At 42.2% G+C, this 17,122-nt stretch overlaps 1 protein-coding gene across 1 annotated transcript in view; it reads right to left on the bottom strand.

Annotated features, from left to right (window-relative positions):
• The window catches only part of gli3 (GLI family zinc finger 3), a 98,516-nt gene extending 90,291 nt beyond the window's left edge, over positions 1-8,225 (bottom strand). The window contains exon 1 of the mRNA XM_080050155.1: positions 7,834-8,225. The gene's annotated coding sequence lies outside the window, so the exon portion shown is untranslated. The remainder of the gene's footprint in view (positions 1-7,833) is intronic.
• Between the last annotated feature and the right edge of the window lie 8,897 nt (positions 8,226-17,122).

Raw genomic sequence — 17,122 nt, 5'->3', positions numbered from 1 at the left:
GAATTTGTGAATGAGACAGCTTTTCCCAGGGAGGCAAAATCTTTAGCCATTATATAAAAGAGAAACAAGGTGATTCTCTTTGGGAACTATAGCTGTAGCTATAGCTGTAACGGCTTTAGATATAACACCCAAACTCAGTTCCCTTGTGCTGGTGAGGAAGCACTTGGAGGCTGAAGGCAGCCCAGGTAGAGTCATAGGCAGTAATGGGAGGAGACAGGGACTTTAGAGCGCCACACAAAAGCCAGGCTTTATAAATAATTCCAAAAGCTAACAGCATCCCCTAGTATGTGTGAATCTGTGAAATACATTCACACATGAATGCACACACACACACACACACACACACACACACACACACACACACACACACACACACACACACACACACACACACACACACACACACACACACACACACACACACACACACACACACACACACACACACACACACACACACATACACACATACACACACACACACACACACACACACACACACACACACACACACCCTCCCGCCACCATGGGGGAATAGGTTATTCACACACTGCTCCAGTGGGGCTGTTATGACTCTGACCCTTCCCCGGATTGGTACATTTGGGGGTGAATATCTTGCTTGCATACATAATGGAAGAAGTTAGATGAATAGAACAAGTCTTTAAAAAAAAGAACCACTGCAGCAACAAACACACACACACACACACACACACACACACACAAATACATCTACACACTCACTCACTCATAATGCAGGGCAGCAAAGCACACCGGAGACCTGTCTTGTAAATCTCTTTGTGAAAGCAGCTTTGGGGGGTAGACAGGGGCTTACACACTGAGCCCTGAGGTAGAGCTACAGACTCCACTCCCTCTAAACCCCCCCATGGTCTCTCTCCCTCTCTCCCACACACACACTCTGCAGCGCCCTTGTCTTGCCTCTTCCCTTACTTTTTCCGACTACCCCACATTTCCTCACTGCTTTCTTGCCCTCCTCTCACCTTTGCCATCCCTCCCTCCTTCCCTCCCTCCCTCCATTCTTCCCTCTATCCCGGCCGGGGCTCCAGAGCGCTGGTCCTTAGCCCCGCGGGCTCCCGCGGGCTCCCGTGGCGTTTGCAGTGACTAATGTCCTGCCTTTGCTCAGACAATGAGTTTGAGTCGGAGCCGGGGAAAGTGTTGAGGAGGGGAAAAAGACTCCGGCACCTTTTGACAAATGGAACCTTCGCGCTGCCGGGCCCGCTGAGGGAGGCTTTACAATGTCGCGCTCCACGCTCCACGTCCTCCGAGGCACACAGGCTGCAGTGCAAACCCCGCAAAAGAAGCCGCATCTGGGGGGAATATAATGAATTCTTTGGGAAGTCTAACCTGGGCTTTCCTTCATGAATAAGATATATTTCCAAAGCATGTCGACCCCTCTTAATAAAAACACCACAGTTTGGCAGGGAATAGCCAAAGCCGTTTTAGGGACTCTCATGGACACGTTAATATTTTCTGTTTCTCTATAAATTTTCCCCGGGCCCCCACTTTCTTTCCGGGGCCTGTCACCGCCAGGCCCGGCCCCACATTTTTCCCCTTGCTAGGTAGAGGAGCCACGATGACAAACTGTCATTAGAAAAAAAACGGCTGCAGTCTCTCTCTTTCAAGGAACTCAAACTCTTGGATGCTTCCCTGTGCTCCCTACCCCCCATGCAACCCTGAAAGGGGAACTGGGCTTTGTCTGAGGAGCAAAAGGAGAGAGAGAGGAATCCCCCCTTTTCTTCAAACCTACCTCCCCTCCCCAAAAAAAACCCTGTTCCTCACTCCCTGCGGAGTATTGTTAAAACACAGCCCCCTCTCTCTTCCCGTGGGCCCGGCCCTCTTAAAACAGCGTGCTTTGCATGAGAAAAAACGATTAGTCTTCAAATGCCGCACTGTCAAAGGAGGGCTCTTTCAGGTCGGGGGCAGAAATTTGCTCAGATAGTAGAGTTCCCCTTTTGTTTTTCTGAGATGGGCATTATCAGAGGCAGGCTCTGTTAGCATTCATTGCGGAGAGGAACACACTATAGAGGGGTTCATAAGGGATGGCCCAGTAGCCCACTCCTCTTTGCAACTTGCCCCTACGGAAATGAAGGAGGCAAAGTGTGGGGGGGAAGAGGCACTCATCTAAACATGTTTGGAGAGGAGAGAGAATGTCTGGGCCCTGTGCTTCTTTCAGGTATTAACCTTGGGATTTACATTTTGACATTCAAACAATAGGCCCCCTCCTTGACCTCCACTCCGGGATGCAAGCAAGGACTCAGGGATAACTACCAATGAAAGACAAGTACAAACAGCATGGGATTGCAAACACATGGGGTCCGCATTGTGAGCATTATTGCATGACAAAGCATAACTTCATTACTGGAGTTTGGTTTAGAAAAAGCAGATAACAATTTAGTTCTTTCTTGCTCGGTACACATCATTTGGTTGGGAGAAACGTGTGTGTGCGCACTAGTGTCTTGGAGAAGAAGGAGGACCCTGACCCATCAAGAAGCAGGGGTAAGTGACAGATCATTGTTTAGTGCAAGCAGCCAGTTCATTTGTCTCCCCCCAAAATCACCACCCCCGGACACAGGGAAAGCACACAGACCCCCTCACGGATGCCACAACCGGCTCTCATCAAAGCTGACACAATGCCACATCTGCAATAACAGTCCCCCCAAGCCCCGGGAAACTGTGTGTCCGCAGGCGCTCAACTTTACACACTGCAGCAGCCCACGAGCAAATGGGCCCCCAACCAAAGCAAAGCTCTTCACCTCTTGCTGCTACACTTCACACCGCAGACTTAAAGACGTTTTTATGGCAGCTACAAGCAAACAGAGGAGGAGATGAGCGGCACCCACACGCAGGCGCGACCTGTCCTGTTTCCCCTCAAGTATGTGAGAAAAGAAAACGAGGCCACTCGCTGGCACACTCTGCATTCTCGCACACACAGACCGGCATATTCTGCAGTAAAAATGCACAATGACCCTACAAGAGGACTAATGTCGAGCTGTCAAACGCAACTTAAATCGATCGTAAATTCCAATCACTTGAATCAAATTTACTAGACGGTTTTCAAATTTTTTCCCCCTTTTTTTTACTGCCTTCTTCGGTGCCTCTCTCTGGGAGAGCCCTTGACCAGACTAATTGTCAGGTCCAGTAGGAGTTTCCAACAAGCCAAAGCTATGGAAAACAAACCAGCTCTCTGCTAAGGCAACTTGAGCTCACTCACCTTTTTTTTTTAATCACTCCTATTGCTTATTTATTAAGACAAATGAAAATAAAAGTTGCATCCACAAGAGAAAGTCAGAGAAAAAGAGACACAATAAAAACTAAACCTGTATGTTTTTGTAAAGTGAGAAACAGAGGAAGTGTAAAAGAGAAGCATAAAGCATGTACATGCACGCATTGGGAGTGTGGAGGGGTTGCATGACTGTCGTGTCAGTATGCTGTTTGCAAAGAGCCCCAGATGTATTAAGATTCCCGAACGTGTGTAATATACATATCTAAAATTACAGTAGGATATCTTGAGTCTCACAGCCTCTTCATCGCCACTTCCCCCCCCCCCCCCCCTACTCCCCCTTTCACTGCGCGTACGCCTTATCCAAAGACATCAACCCGGGCTTGAAAGGTGCCTTTAGCAGGCTCCTTGAAGCGGGGAGCGAGGGGTCCCGCTCTGGGACAATGCTGGTGGAGGTGGAGGGGGTTGGAGGAGAGGCCGTGGGGAGAGCAGGAACACATAGCATATTAAATCTGCTGGCGGAGAGCTGAGGCCGTCCGCGCGGAGAGCCAGAGAGAGCCCAGATCTGAGGCATGCCCTGAAGGGATGGCTGGGCCTGGGGATTAGGAGGCCAAGGAGAAAGCCCTTCGCACACCCCAAGACCCTTTTCTTGTCTCTGCTCGCACGCAAATGCATCCAGACACTTTTTGACGCGTCTCAGGTTCGCCGCCTCCTCCTCGCTCGGCCCCAACTTTTTTCATAGCACTCCTCCGCGCCCAGCAAAACCACAGCAGTGTACACACACACACACACACACACACACACACACACACACACACACACACACACACACACACACACACACACACACACACACACACACACACACACACACACACACACACACACACACACACACACACACACACACACACACACACACACACACACACACACACAGTCTTTTTTCCGTCATCACTACCTCTGTCTGACTTGTCCTTTTTCTTTATCCCTACTGTGTCTGTTTCATTTGATGTCAACATATCAAAGTAGCAAAATCATCAAAGTGGGAGATTTCTTTAGGGGGCCGTCTACTCAACTACACCACCAGTTATGTGTGTGCAAGGGAAGCAACAGCTAATCAAATCCTACAGGGATCGTACTCCAAACTTTCACTGGTCAGCTGGAATTACACTGTATTTTAAAAATTAATAAATATAGTTACCATCCACACTTCTAAGTCATTCCTTTAAACTATTAAAAAAAACTAAATACACAAGCTGCAGAAAACCCCAAAACAAGTGAGCTAACAACACTAAAGATAATCTATAGTACTCATTATCTTAAGGGAAAATCAACTTCCTCCCATTAACCCCCTTCGTTTTTAACAAAACATTTGCCACCTCTTTGGGGGGCTCAGCTCGCAGCATTAGCACTACAACACAGCTCATTAGGGCCTCTTGCATACGAACCTGATAACAGGTATTTCTTCCTGCGGGGTGTAAAAGGCCCGAGGACAGAACCTGTATTTAGCTGTGAATGCCAGGCCACTTAAACAGAGGAGAGGGCCATAGCTCAAAAGCTAATAGCATGTCATCTCTCTGCATTAACATGACAGCCCCTATTCTGCAAAGGTCGCCAGGGTCACGGGGTGTGCTGGGCCAGTGTCGCTATGCATAATTTTTTTTATACTTAAAAAAGATTGCTTAAAGTTGAGATAAAAAAAAAGGGAACGTCGCCCGCTGCTGCTATCTGAAGGACTTGTTCTTGCAGAGGGAAACGATATCCCAACGCATGGTGCTGAGAGCGGCAACGATACATCTTTGCTGGCTACAGTAGGCGAATGGCTCGGAGTTGTGCATCTCATTTCAGCAGATTAGCATCTTAAACACTGCTGCATTCATCACTGCTGCATCATAATGAGACAAAGTGCTTTTTTTTAAAAGTAAAGGTGCACCTGTTTGACATCAGGTTACCCTTTGGTCGTTTGCTTTAGGTAAAATGTAATAGTAGCAAGAAACAATGTAAAGTGGTGTCATAAAAAATTCTTACATATTTCATTATGGGATTGTGATTTTCCTTTGTAATATGCAGGTGTTTTAAACGTTTTATTTGTCTATCATATATCACTTATGCACATTTGTACTTCATAAGGTATGTAAAAACAGAAATTACAGTTACTCAATTAAGCTGTTCTGTAACATTTTCAAATGATTAATGACTGACTGAAAATTGATTTAATGACAGGTCATTTAAAGCTTGTGGAAAATATGTATTATATCTTGCCACCATTGACACACAAAATAAAATTATTTACCATTACAATTGTGGCCCTTAATTATTATACAGGGACAATAATATAGTATTTTTTAAGTAGCAAATTTATATTTTCAAATGATTCACAAGTCACCAAAGGTAAAACATGTTTGGAGAAAATGTACAGTCCCATTTGTTTAATCTCAATTAAGAAAATTATAATTGCAAATGTTTGTCATGATGACATTTAAAAATATAAAATATAAGGCCTAAAATCTAAGTAATTCAAGGCCTTGTCTATTCATTATTGTTGCTGTAAAAACTGAGCTGAGTGATTCATTTCCAAAGTAGTGACAAGTGAAATGTTATTTTGTCATTATAAATAAAACAGGGGACATATGTAATGACAGTTTATGTGACAGTCCATTTCTTCTAAATTTTATTGGACAAAATATAACAGAGACTTGCTTAAAAAACCTCTCGCTCGGAGCCAAAATCCTCCGCCGAGATGAATGATGGAACAGCCTCATAAAAATAGCTGAAGGGAGATTTTCATCCGTGTGAACTTGTGCTGTTAAACATCTTATTATGGTTGCGTTCACTCACTGCTCCGTCTCAAGGCAAAGCCAGACCCCCGTTAATAATTTGCCAAGTGTCAAAAAAAAAGGAAAAAGAGAAAGAGGGGGGAAAAAAGAAGGATTTGAGCTTCCCCGCATGGCTGAGCACCTCGGACCCTCGTCGTTCTTGTGTGAAACCCGAGAGCAGACAAGCAGATAAAATGTGGAACAGCTGGCCAGGACAGGAGGGAAAGTTTCAAACAAAATATCCGCACATGTGGAGGCAAAAGGGGGGCTCTCTCCAACCTTTTTCATGTCCCAGGAGTGGACCCCCAAAAAATGTGAACACGCAAGACTTCTGTTAGAGGGATTTTTCTTTTTCACCCTGAACAAGTCCATGTGAGAGTTTTTTGTAAGTGTTGATTTATATGTTTAAATGAAAGACTGTGATGAAAGGTAAAACAAATAAATACATTGAAACGTATTAGTCCTTCTTATCCATTCTCAATAGCCATAAATCCATTGAATTCTAATAAACTAAATTATAGTGACTTTACACCATTGCTAATCTTGCTCGGGGCCCCATAAAAATTCCCCACATGGACCCCCGCAGGGCCACAGACCCCACTGTAATGGGCTTAAATTTCTCTTTGCACATGCCTTCAAACACGCTATGATGTATACCCTCACACATTTTTCTCCCTCTTATTTTTTTAAGGTGAAGCCCATAATAATTTCAGTACCTTCCAGTGCAATTAAAATCAGACAGTCAGATTTAAAATGTTATCATTTCCTGCACCTAAATGCTGATGCGACACACACATTGACACTTGTTTCTCCAGAAAATACAATGAAAGTTGCACTGGAAGCACACAGAACCCATTTCACAACAGTCCAGTAACACACAGCAATTGTTCACTTGTTTAAAAATATCAGTTCAGTCCAAAAATCTGAAACTAGACTATTTATCAATGTGGACAATTTAATAAATGTTTTAAATATATATATATTTTTAAATGAAATGTAGAAAATGTTTTGAGTTCTACAAGGGTTCCAATAAAGTTAAATATGTCTAAATTTGCAAAGGTCAAGGCAGGGGTCATTCAAAATGCTTTGATGGATTTAGATATGAAAACCGTGTCTTAGCTTTCCTTATCCATGTAAGTGTTTCTGCATAACTCTGATCCGAATCAATAACAGACACTGAAATATGATCACACATGCACATACATATGCATGCCGCCCCCACCACGCGCGTTTCTTTAGGCAAAAGTCCAACAAAGTTTCATGTCTGCAGAGAAGTTCATAAAGTTTTAGTTCAAAATCCCCCGAGCACCAATAACACGTGTTTTCTTCTACCAAAGATCCAAAAACAACTTGTGCAAACTTTATGCAACTCGAAAGTATACTTTTCAAAATGCACATCTGTCTGTTGGATACGTTGCTATAAAAGTGTGTCATCCGGGGTCTGCAGCAACCAACACTTATTTCACGGAGGATAACTCATACAGCCAGGCCAAGTGTAACACTGTAGTCTGTGGTGCGTTTTCGGCAGTTTTTTTTTTGGGGGGGGGGATCCCACATCGAAGCTTTCATCAAACAAAAACACTGCTGTTTCACACCACCGATTTCCTCTGTATACACATCTTAACATGTATGCAATCCCATCGTTTTGAAACCTGAAACCTCTGCTGCCGCTTCACAAAGTATCACGGCTCTTTCTCCAAAGTTTTGAAAAGTGGGCAAACGAGCGCAACAATGTTCTCCAAAGCCTATTCCGCCTTGTGTGTGAATTTTACTTACTTCTTTCTGGGTGATTCCCCCTTCTAAAATCTTGGACTTTTTCCCCTCTCTTCACTGAAGAAAAAAAAATGTTTCGTCCTCTCTCTCCGTTCTTCTTCTCTTCTCCTAAAGTTTGCAGATGTGCCTGTGGAGTTGCCTGGGACTTTTTTTTTCTTCTTTCTTTCTTTCTTTTTTTTTACGCTGCTGAAACTCCAACTCCAAAACGGCGCTGCCAGAGTTTTTCCTCTTGCCTCTTCTCTTCACAGTTTGCTGTGTTCAACAACCACCGCCGGACTAATAACAACAGCATCAGCCCGCCGATAATCTCTGCCGATAGCAGACCGCAGATGTGTGCGTAAAAAACAACATAGGCGGCCAGGGAGACGCGCGTGGAGAGTTGTTATTACAGTTAGTGCGCTTTTTCGAGGAGAAGAGAGAGAGAGACAGCGAGAGAGAGAGGGCGAAGAAGTGTGGGACTCCAGCTGCTCCTTCCCTGCGCTTGACTCCTCCCTTTAGGATTGCTCCCTCCTTCACACACACAGCCTCCCTCCTCTTTTAGTTTGTGTACCCCCTTTTTTCTTTGCTTCTTTGCTTTTTCTTTCTTTCTTTCTTTCTTTCTTTCTTTCTTTCTTTCTTTCTTTCTTTCTTTCTTTCTTTCTTTCTTTCTTTCTTTCTTTCTTTCTTCCTTACTTGTTTCTTTCTTTCTTTTAACCAAAATGTTTTTGTTAAAGCTGTATGTAAGATTTTCAATTGAACGAAAACTTGAATATGATTGTGACCAGACTAAACTTCTTCTCTAAATACTAATTTGAGTCAATCGCAAATGTATTTCCTTAAACCTGCAGTGTGTAGAATTTTGGGTTTTATTTCCTAGCAGATTTTGTAGAATAGAATTATAATATCCATAAGTATGTTTGATTTAGTGCACAATAGCTGAATTTCTTTTTTAGAATTATTTTTTTTTCCCTTAGAAAGGGTCTCATATATCTCCATATTTCTCCATACTTTGGACCAAGGCCTTGTCACCGCCATTTTGGAAGTGTCATAGTTGGAATGTCATCAGGTGCATTGTTTAAAATTTTGAATTGTTCTTGTCCTTGAAGGCCACTGTAGCTTCTGTTATTATTCGAAAGGGGTAGGGTTACCCAGGGAGCGTTGCATTCTAGAACTTTCTAGAACTTACTTGATGATGTCATATTACACACTGCACCTTTAAGACAAAAAATCAAAACCTAAAAACGCTTTGGATAACTATTTGGCTAATTATTTGAAAATGGCAGAGCAGTCAATGAAGAGACCATTCATTTCTGTTGGATAGTTATGTAGTGCAGCTTTAAACTTGAATCCCAATTAGTCCTATACTAATACAATTTATGAAGCATAAAACCAACATTTAACTCAGTTGACTCACTTTTCTATTCCTCATATACTGTAGGTCTTCTGTGCAGTACATATAGAAGACAACTGACACACGTTAGGGAAGAAAATAAAGTGGATGTTTTCACTCACTAGAAAATTAGATTTTGACTAGTATACTATAGTCCTAACTCTGTTTAAAAAAATAATATATTTCTCTCTCTCTCTGTCTTCCCTTGTCTGACCATGTAACTCAATCAAAAGTGTTTTGGCTATGGACTGCTTTAAAAGTGTATGTTAAACCTTTTAAAAATGCACTAGTGCTACACAGTGTAACACAATTTAAAGCTGCCGGTCACTATACACCAAAAAACCAGCAAACAATATGTTGCTGTGTGTACATTTACGTAAAAACCATATGATTCAACCTATGGGACAGGTGAGGCATTACATTTAACATGATGCTATCTTGCATAAAGTTATTGTCACCGAAACACATTCACATCCAACAGAAAATACATTTTTCAAATGTTATTGTTGCTATAGAAATTCAGTTAAGATCATTTGCTTATGAGAATCATAGTGTGGGGCAAATATGTTAAATTGTTTTGTAATAATAAAATGATAATATAAAATCAACAGTGAGGTTTAGGCGATTCTATTTGAGCGATTTGATCCAAGTATTCTTGCACAGGTCTTTTTCTCAACTATCAATCTGACTCACACATTGGAAACTTGTCGATTTATGAGAGCTAAAATGGTCTCCTGGGCCCCAGCCTTGGCATTCGTACCTTATGCGGCGGTAAAAGCTGCGAGGAAAGCCTTCCTGTAGGGTCAGGTTATAATCAATATACATAATCAATATAACAGGGAAATTATGTGGTAAGAGAGGTCTTTAGGGCGCTGCTTAAATCAATGAAGAGGTGGGAGTTTGGAGAGCAAAATCACCAGTTAATAGTTTAACCGGGGATTTGAATGTGTGAGTGTGTGTGTGGCCCCCGAGAGGTCAAGTCCATCTAGTCAGAGTGTGTGTATTTATCCTGATTGTAACACACATGCAATCAGCAACTGTCTGTGATGAGGAATTTGATGTTTAAACAAAATTAAAAGGATGCTTTCAGAATAATTTTCCCCGATGCTTATTAGGCCAATAAAGTCTGCATTGACTAATTCCCGCCTCAATCAATCACGACCTTAAGATCTTCTGTCACAACTGTCAACGTCTTTGTCATCAATAAACCTCCAAATGTTTTATTATGATGGATTTTTGGATGTAAAAGTTGGGAGAGTATGACATGCAGCTATTACAAATTCCAGCGCAAAACATATCGTCTAATAGTCTCTGTTCATCATCATTCATAAAAAAAGATACAGATTTTGGTCCTTCTAATCCATAAAGAATTTAAATAAAACCACAAATGTTTGATTATTTAAAAAGACTATCCAGACATACTCACACAAGAACACAAAATCTGTACATATGCATACAGAAATGCTGCACATGCAACTTTTGATAGATCCGATGGACGGCTGCGATATGAATCTGTGTCAATAGGCCCACAATGAAAAAAGAAATGCTTGTGTCCGTGATGACAGGAAGTCAGGGGCCCGGGAGGAGGAGACATTCAAAGGTGCTCTGGTAAGACACGACTAATTCTCCTGTCAGTTTGTCAGGCGGGTGCTCATCTGGCCTGGACTACACAGAGATAAAGTCCTTGTTATGAATCTCTCAAAGAGAATCCCAGGAACGTGGAGGTGGGGGAGAACAAGAGGGTAAAGGAAGAGAGGGGGGGGGTACACATGGGCATCAGTAGGGTTAGAGGCTCCCGAAAGTATTCCATCAAAGAGGGCCAGGATCCTGGGGATTGAGATTCTGCCTGGGGGCAAGTAACCAATGGTCTCCCAAGAACATATTCCCGAGTAGAGGGCTTCGCAGAGCCAAAGCACACATCAAAAGCACCTCTGTAGCCAAAGCGATTCTGGAGGAGAAGAAGAATAAGGGGGTTCAGGTCCCTTCTTGGCCCCACTGTAAGCCCCAGATCTCACCCCAATTAAGAAGGAACTACTGTTTGTTTCCAAACCCTGAGATCTACACACAGGGAGGTGCACTCACCCAAGGTAGACGCTCAGGCATGCTGCACAAACGCACACACCATCACCATTCACAAGCACGCACACACACATACACACACACACACACACACACACACACACACACACACACACGCACATACACATACACACTCACATACACATACACACTCACACATATTGTCACAATTCTTCGCAATCTCACAATCTCGAAGAAATGCTGCGCACTGAAGAGTAACATCTGGGTCTCGTGCTTAATTTTTCACACAAAAAAAAGCACTAGCAACTGACGTGCTTCCAGTCTCAGCCGTGGTGATCTCACTGAAATAATATGTAGTGCTCAGTGAGTCCACGTACGTAGCCTATGTTACACGAGTAACAGTAAATCAATACTTGGCAGAGTGTTGGGTAGGCATTTGTATTTTTGCCCTTAATTCCTTGCTGTTCGACAGATGTCACTGTGAAATGGATACGGCAGAATAATCACATTGTATCCGCACAGATGTGACCGCTGGAAATGCACCGGCTGCATGCACAGAGGGAATGAACTGAGGCTGCATGTGTAGTTTTTTTTAACCCAGCAGAAAGGCAGTGTTAGGAGATAAAGGACTATCCAATGGGTTTATGTATATTCTAAGTATAGGATTATGATTATGTGTAAGCATTTTAATGCAGTCAACGTGAAAATTATTTTGACTTTTAAATATAGACTGTTGGGTGTTTTATTCTATACACAAGTTTCACATATCATAAGATGATTTTACAAATCTGGTAATGGTGTGTTAGTGTTAAAAGTTATTTTTTAGTATCTACAATGTAATGGAGTAGAGGTACAAAGTAAAGGGAATACTACTAAGTAAAGTACAAGAAGATCAAAATTCTACCTAGTAAATTCCTCCAATGGCAACACATAGTCTATCTCTGAGCTGCCACATCCATACAAAATTATACAGATTTTGAAAGGCTACTGCTTGAATTTGAAACCGGCTTGGGACTCTTGTTGTGTCTTATATCCCCCTCTCACTCTCCATGCTTCCTCTCTGTCTCATACTCCACATCCATAAAAGTTATATCACCCATAAAAAGATATTTTAAAAATAGTAACTCACTGGTTAAAAAAAGAGTTCACTGTCAAAATATATTACACATTAACGTGTAGTTCTAATCTAATACCAGTATCACCAAAATGTCAAGCAGAAAAACAGCTTGACAAGCTTGTGTGGCAATGCCTCTACAGATAATTATTTGGGTTTTAAATGGCTTCAATGGTTTACCAAGGACAATAATTCTAACCCTTACTCAATCAAACGACATGTGGCGTATGGGGCTATCATATAACTGGCCCGGAAATTCATGTTTCCTGTCTGTATCTATCTACACTGCTCTATGCAATGAAGGCCCTGTAGGATTTACTCCAAGTGTTTGCTTGCTCTTAATCTCCTACAAGTACAAGCGTGCCAACACTTGACACTGGCTCTGTTTGCCAGGGACCACAGATTTGACACCAAACAAACATACCACAAAGGAGAGTGTGTGTCAGTGTGACCATCCATCTTAAGCTCAGTACACACAGTTTGAAAAGTCTCCTTCTACTTCTTCCCCTTCTGTGTTCAGTGGTTGTGGTTTTTTTCTTGACTGTTTCCCTCTTATCGCATGTACAGTACCTGTGCACACTTGTACATCCAGGACACTAAACACAGCACTCTCCCCCCCCTACCCTCCCCACTCTACCCCTGCCGGAGGTATCGGGTGGCTTGAGTGGGCCATTAGTGTGAATGACTGATAAGACTCTCAGCCCCCAATAGTAATCAGAAAAAAAGGGACATTTTGCAGTTATTTTGAATCCTTCAGAAATAATAAACGTCTAAACTATACAGTATATATCCACTTGGAGCTATTTAAGCAATTTCCCCGTGATAACATCCCGTGGGGGATTTCATGTGGAATCCAAATGACGACATAATAAAAACCACGACGCCTGCTCAGGCCCCCTTATCAGGCGGGATTAAAAGGGAATAATGAAACAGAGAGGGTTTGGAGCCTTGTGTGGTATGAATATGATTATCTAATGGGACTCCAATGGAAAGGCATGTTAATTCCACTTTTAACGCAAGACCTTTTCCCAGACTATCTCCTGCCCCTGGCTCCTCCTAAGACCACTTATTCTGCCTCTTTCTCCACTTCCTTTAAGTTTAAATAATCGTTCTGCTTCTTTTTCCTCTTTTTTTTTTGTTGCACAGAAGTTATTATGCCCGCCGTCTATATCTGTGTGTATGAATGTGAGCATGGGAGAGTGATAAATCTCCCCCCCACCCCTCGTCTCTCACTCCCTGATTGGAGTGTGTTGGCCTCTTAACTTTCAGACAAAAGCACTCAAGGCAATTATCAATATTCAGAGTTTTTTTTTCATCATTGTTGCTTGAAGAATGTGGGTCACTCGCACAAACTTAAATCAAAGTTCCTATGCACACAGTTGAAATCGTATTACATGGTCTGACACTGGGCTTAACAATGTTAGCCTTGCTATTTGAATGAAGGGCCAAGAAAGTATGACAGCGAGGAGTCACTTTAAACATGTGCATTCCATTATTGCAGTCTTTACTTTTTTATTAAGAGTCACTTCGAGATGATGATCTTCGATTTAAAAGTTGTCTGTTTGCTCAAAGATACAACGATAGAATATTCGTTTAAGTATTTTTTGATTAGTGTATAAACGCTTGAATTTTTCATTCATTAGAATAAGCGTTTTATATCTGCATAGAAAACGATGGGTCTCGTCATGTTGCACCGCCAAGTTTCTACAATAGTAGAACAGACAGAATAAGGACCTTATGCGTTTGCACCTGTTGGAAGACAAAGAAGTACTATAGAATTAATATCTAACATACTCAACTCATGATATGAGGTTGTGGAAAGACTTGAGGCACTGGTGGAGGATGCCATCTTTATTAACTAGCTTCTTGTCCTGGCCAATGTGGTTTCTGTAAAAAGGAGGGGTTAGCAAAGGAGCGTTGCAATCTATCTCACCACTAGATGCCATCAAATAGCCTACTCTGACATTACACTGTGACTTTAAAACTAACTATCATATTAACAAGTGGTGACCTTTTTTAAAATGTGTATGTTATCCAAGCTAAATTAAAGAAGATTATTTCTAGGTTTGCATTCTACAGTCAAAATGTAAAGGTTAAAGTACACAGGGTATGAGCTGTTGCACCTTTGTTTCAAGGGCAAACAATTACCCCATCCAACACAAAATAAAGATCTAAGTCATGGGGCAGGCTTTGCTGTCAAGACTCTGTAAATATGTTTTCAGACACACATAACTTGTGAGCGTATTTTTTTTCTTCAAATTGGTGTTGACTGATTCAAAGTAGCTATTCTTTTGATCAACAAAAAAAAAGTAAGTCCCTGACCGCTTCACGCTCATGTCAGAGGGGGTGGTATCATCATTAGGCCCATTAGGATGCGATAAGACTCCTTGAGCCGCGTAGTTAAGTCCATTCTCATCTAGGAGCAGTGTATTGTGGATCAGCGCACACATCCTGAGAGCACACAGAGCTCCCACAGGACACAGTTAAAAAAAGAAAGAGGAAAAAAAAACATCAATATTTCATCAAACTACTCTCTTTCTCTGGTCCAGATCAAAGCCTCGACTCCCACAGTCCTACAGGTAGAGATGGCTCTTTTGTTTTCTGCTCCTCAGGTAGAGCAGCTAGTCAGACTGTTTCGCCTTTTTGGTAAAAAAAAAAAAAAAAAACCTTTGCAACGCTCAGCCCCATCCATCTCCCAGCTTAGAAGAGGAGGAGGTAAAAGGAATGGAGAGAGTGTGAGGGTGAAAACATGTTCAAGAGATGTCCAGAATTTGAACTTTGTGGCCTTTTTAGTACTGTATTATTTCCTGTTTTTTTCCCCTGAGGTCGACCCATATTGAGACTGATGGTAAAAGCAAGCCCTGGTTGTTTTTATTTGTCTCTAAAAAAAAGGTTGAAATAGTGTTGCAAACTTCTTTCTTCACAGTCACCTATATGAAAATAATTCCTACTGTTTTAATATGTGTGCTGCCTACTGTGATTAGGTTCAATAGAAGATGCTGACAGGCCATGTGTCACATTTAGGTAGTAGATTTAAAAATATATATATATGTCTACATTCACTTAAATACAAATCTGACAACATGGTGTGTTTAACAACAACATCAGTTAGGGAGCAACTTAGTCTATATTTGAACAATAGAGTTTCCAATAATAATATAATGAATAATTATTGCATGTATCCTGGGATTTAAGTGGAGCTTTTAGTTTTCACAACTGGAAAAAAACCCTCAGTTCAACTCAAGCATAAACTGAACATAAAAGTCCAACAATTGTTAATCCATCATACTATTAAGCAATGACATACTGCTAATGTAACTCAATAGGAATTCTGCATTTGTTTAAGATTAAAGATGGCGTCATTATGTGATAGGAAACACTTGTTCAAATTGGGAAGGCATCATGTTCCTTTGATTGTGTCATTACAAAGGCAGCATGCCTTCTCTTTTTAATTCACTCTGATGTGTTGGCATGTTTGTGCGCGGCTTTGCATTTGCAATCATACGTGTATAAACGTGTTTCTTACCTCTCCCACCCTCCCCCCCTTTTATGCACCGTAGCTTTTCTGTTGTCCCTGAACACACCGTGGGCCTCTCCTATCCTCCTCCTCTCATCAGCAGCGTCAATCTGTGGCTGTCACTCGGAGCCGGACAGTGACTAACGACACTCCCAGTCAGTCAAACACTTATCACCACACAGGTAACACACACACAGGCCTGGAAATGACTGACATGAAATGGAAACGTCTCTCATTCTGCGGGGCCCGAGAGCTGAAGTGAAATATTAGCTGTGGTGGTGGGGAGAGATGGCGGGTGATAAGAGGCTCCCATGTTTGGGCAGGAATTGTGGAGGTCCAACTTCCATTACATTTCTTTAGGAGTGGTAAGAAGAAGATCTTGTTTGCACGGGAAACGGAAAGATTTCCCCTCCCTATTTCCCATTCTCGTATGCATCATTTCACAATTTTTTTTTTTTTTTGCTTTCGAAATTGGCCCTTGAGCCACATTTTTTTCTTTCGCGATGAGCTATTCGTGACTTGTTGTAGTAATAAATAGTGCTCAAAGCCAATGGGTCATTGTTGATACGTAAGCCTTCGTCCCCGAGGCTTTCCCTGGTCCACAGAACTCGACCGTAGGCCAGTTGAAACCAGACTGCAGCCCGCTCAATGTCAATGGGTCACATATGCTTACTCCGTCTCTCCTATTACTCATAGACTCCACCATGTCCTCCCCTCTATATCCCTCTTTTACTTTCTCTCACACGTCTCCTTCTTCATGCACACACACACACACACACACACACACACACACACACACACACACACACACACACACACACACACACACACGCAATTCCCCTTGTGCAGGAAAGATGGATGGGATGTTCCCAAACCACAGGTGCTGCTCTACTTGTGAGTCTTTCGCATTCTTCGCGACACAGCTCCAGACCTGCTCAGTTTTTTTCTACTTTTTCTCTCTGTTTTCCCAAGTGGTGATTACTATGGTACTAAAGTTGTGGGATAATGAGGAACATGGAATATTAGTAATGCAGTATACGATCAATCTGCCTGTCTATTAGCAGTTCTTTGGGAATGACATTCTTTTTTGCAAGAACAAGACAAACCTCATGAACTTGAAACTTGATTGTCCAGCCCGCCACTAGATGGGGTTAGTTTCATTTCCAACTTGTGAGTTGGCTTGTAACTCTTCTCTGAAATGTGATTCACAGGCAAGCTCCTCTGTGCAAGCTACGCCACCTTGTGGTGGATA

The sequence above is a fragment of the Ammodytes marinus genome, assembly GCF_949987685.1.
Source record: "Ammodytes marinus genome assembly, chromosome: 21".
Classification (NCBI taxonomy): domain Eukaryota; kingdom Metazoa; phylum Chordata; class Actinopteri; order Uranoscopiformes; family Ammodytidae; genus Ammodytes; species Ammodytes marinus.
The sequence above is the reverse complement of the archived record's forward strand: the minus strand, read 5'-3'. Positions and strand labels throughout refer to the sequence as shown.